This window comes from Solanum tuberosum, unplaced genomic scaffold (genome assembly GCF_000226075.1).
Source record: "Solanum tuberosum cultivar DM 1-3 516 R44 unplaced genomic scaffold, SolTub_3.0 scf00051, whole genome shotgun sequence".
In the NCBI taxonomy this organism is placed as follows: Eukaryota; Viridiplantae; Streptophyta; class Magnoliopsida; order Solanales; family Solanaceae; genus Solanum; species Solanum tuberosum.
Window position 1 is genome coordinate 1849951 of NW_006238978.1, and position 3922 is coordinate 1853872.

Here is a 3922-nt window from a genome sequence, read left to right on the forward strand (position 1 = left end):
ACTGTCATACTTATATTTGAACATGAACACAGGGTTTTCCACAAGTTTTTCAATATACGAATTTGACCCTCCAACAATAATTGGAACACATTGAGTCTTCAAAATATTTCCTATGTAGACAATGGACATCAGACAGAAATCTTCGGCCTTGAAGTCGGAATCTTTCTCAATTTCACCAAAAAAATTGTGAAAGAAAATAACTGTCAATTATTATTCACATTAAAATAAACTAATCACAAAAAATGTCTTTTTCGAATATATATACCTAGCAAATAGTGTCGTACACCTTGTTTCTCAGCATGTGTGATCTTGCTGGTCACGATATCAAGTTCCTTATAGACTTGCATTTTGTCCGAGTTGATTATTTCTTCTCGAAAATGGGTGGTAAGGTCAATAGAGAGACGAGATTTTCCGTTCCTATTGCTCCCATTATGAACACCACTTTCTTCTTTTTGAACTTGTTGTTGTTGTTGATTAAAGTATTCAATTTAGCTACACATAAAATAAAATTATAACAATAATTAGTTTAAAATAGTAAATAATCTCATGAAAACCACTCATGCATGCACTCATACATTAAAAATCTAATAAATATAAAGTTAATAAGTAGAAACCTTGTTTGAAATGTAATAAATGATGTAAAAGATAGATTTTTTTTGGATGGGTGTTATGAAAGAGATTGCACCGAGCATTTATAGTAAAATGTATTTGTGGACTGATTAATTGGCATACCATATTCAGAAATATTTATATATTTTAGGATAATATCAATGACTTTTGAAAAATCTATACATATGTCAACTGGAATTGCGGTAATGACAAGTAAATAATTTTAGGATAAAGTTATAAAATGTACATTGTTTGGAGATCGCATATAACTGAGTATTTATAGTAAAAATGTGATTATGAACTTATGAGTTAGTATACACCAATTTTTTTTTAAAATCATGTCTTTTAGGATAAGAATAATTCTTGAAAAAAACCTACAGATACGTCAACTTGGATTTGGGTAATTAGGCTGAACTAATTTTAGGATGAAGTTTCTAGATGCACATTGTTATGAGATCACATACAAAGATTGACGAAAATATGGATTTCAAAAGGCTTGTAAAAAGAACTCAGTAATTTTTCTATAAGAATACATTCAAGTGATAATGCGTCAATTCATACACTATTTAACAACACGTCATAAGTGCTAAGTTTAATTCAATTAGAAGGGAAGGAACAATTATCAATAACTATTTCAATTACAATTATTTATATTTACTTGTGCAACATGTAATAATAGATAAATGTTTTATTGAATGAAGCTTCCATCATCGTGATTGAATTAGGTAGAATATATTTCCTTAGATGATCCTTACCGATAGATAGCAAATTTATTATTTTCTCTTTGTTGTCTATGTAACAATTTTAAATTTGGAGTGAAGTATTTTATTCTTTCAAATTCTTTATCGTTAGAATCTTCCCAAACATTGGTAGTCATTTATTTTTTCACTCTATTACCTCGACATTAAGAATGATCTCATGTAATTGTGTAAGTATGTATTTATATTAATATATATTAAATATCAAAGACTTGGACTGGGACTTGGGTCATGGGCTTGGATTGGACCTCAAATTAAATATTTTTATAAAGCTTAAAAATTTGCTCTATAAATAACAATGATTTTACAGGCAAGAATAGTATATATATCTGTAGTTCGATTCAAACTATACAAAATAGGTCAAAAATTAAAGTGACCAAGAGTCAAAATAACACAAGATAGAGATAATGGTAGTTTAGGTACACTGAATAATAATATCGTAATCATCATTTATGAGAAATCTTTTCACAATATCTAGGCATGGTTGCAAAACAATATTCCTCCATGTTTCATTAACAACTTCTTTTCTATCTTCTTTGAAAACGTTAGTAGCAATAATATGATGCGCCGACCACATTTTCTCATTTATTAATCGTTGAATCTTGACAAATTACTTACAAATAAAGATACGAGTATTACGCTTGATACTTGAAATTGAAGCTTACAAATTAATATACGAGTATTACGCTTGATACTTGAAATTGAAGCTTGAAGAATCATCTTCTTTGATTCATCATCTTCGTCTATATTTTTTCTTCTATTAAATAGTTGTCCATTTCAGGTACACCAATGGACCATCGGATTCCTTTGGTGTAATCTGCATCTAGGATGAAAATTTGCCGCACCTCATCCACCATCCCTGCATTCAACATAAATTTAAGAATAGTTTTATTTAGTTGAACATATATTTGAAAACCAAAAGTGTTATTAAGAAAACTATATAAGAAATTTTTTAGATAGAGTCATTATTATGTTTTGATTCATATATAAAATAACTACAGAAAACTAAGTTTATTGACCATTTCATCAACCATCGTGTAAACTCTACGGTTCAAGGCAGATTGGGTCTACATCAGTCCAAATAAAGCAACTGTCATACTTATATTTGAACATGAACACAGGGTCTTCCACAATTTTTTCAATATACGAATTTGACCCTCCAACAATAATTGGAACATATTGAGTCTTCAAAATATTTTCTATGTAGACAATGGACTTCAGACAAAAATCATCGGCATTGAAGTCGGAATCTTTCTCAATTTCACCTAAAAAATTGTGAAAGAAAATAATTGTCAATTATTATTCACATTAAAATAAACTAATCACAAAAAATGTCGTTTTCGAATATGTATACCTAGCAAATATTGTGTACACCTTGTTTCTCAGCGTGTGTGATCTTGCTAGTCTCGATATCAAGTCCCTTATAGACTCGCATTTTGTCCGAGTTGATTATTTCTTCTCGAAAATGGGTGGTAAGGTCAATAGAGAGACGAGATTTTCCGGTTCTTTTTGCTCCCATTATGAACACCACTTTCTTCTTATTGAACTTGTTGTTGTTGATGATGAAAGTATTCATTTTAGCTACACATAAAATAAAATTATAACAATAATTAGTTTAAAATAGTAAATAATCTCATGAAAACCACTCATGCATACACTCATACATTAAAAATCTAACAAATATAAAGTTAATAAGTAGAAACCTTGCTTGAGATGTAATAAATGATGTAAAAGATAGATTTTTTCTGGATGGGTGTTACGAAAGAGATTGCACTAAGCATTTATAGTAAAATGTATTTGTGGACTTATTAATTGGTATACCATATTCAGAAATATTGATATCTTTTAGGATAATATCAATGACTTTTCAAAAATCTATACATATGTCAACTGGAATTTTGGTAATGACAAGTAAATAATTTTAGTATAAAGTTATCAAATGTACATTGTTTGGAGATCGCATATAACTGGGTATTTATAGTAAAAAATGTGATTATGAACTTATGAGTTAGTATATACAAAATTTTTTAAAAAATCATATCTTTTAGGATAAGAATAATTCTTGAAAAAAACCTACAGATACGTCATCTTGAATTCGGGTGATGAGGCTTAACTAATTTTAGGATGAAGTTTCTAGATGCACATTGTTATGAGATCACATACAAAGATTGACGAAAATATTGATTTCAAAAGGCTTGTAAAAAGAACTCAGTAATATTTCTAAAAGAATACATTCAAGTGATAATGCGTCAATTCATACATTATTTAAAAACACGTCATAAGTGCTAACTTTAATTCAATTAGAAGGGAAGGAACAATTATCAATAACTATTTCAATTACAATTATTTATATTTACTTGTGCAACATGTAATAATAGATAAATGTTTTATTGAATGAAGCTTTTATCATCGTGATTGAATTAGATAGAATATATTTCCTTAAATGATCCTTACCGATAGATTGCAAATTTATTATTTTCTCTTCTTTGTCTATGTAACAATTTTAAATTTGTAGTTAAGAATGTTATTCTTTAAAATTCATCAAGGTTAGAATC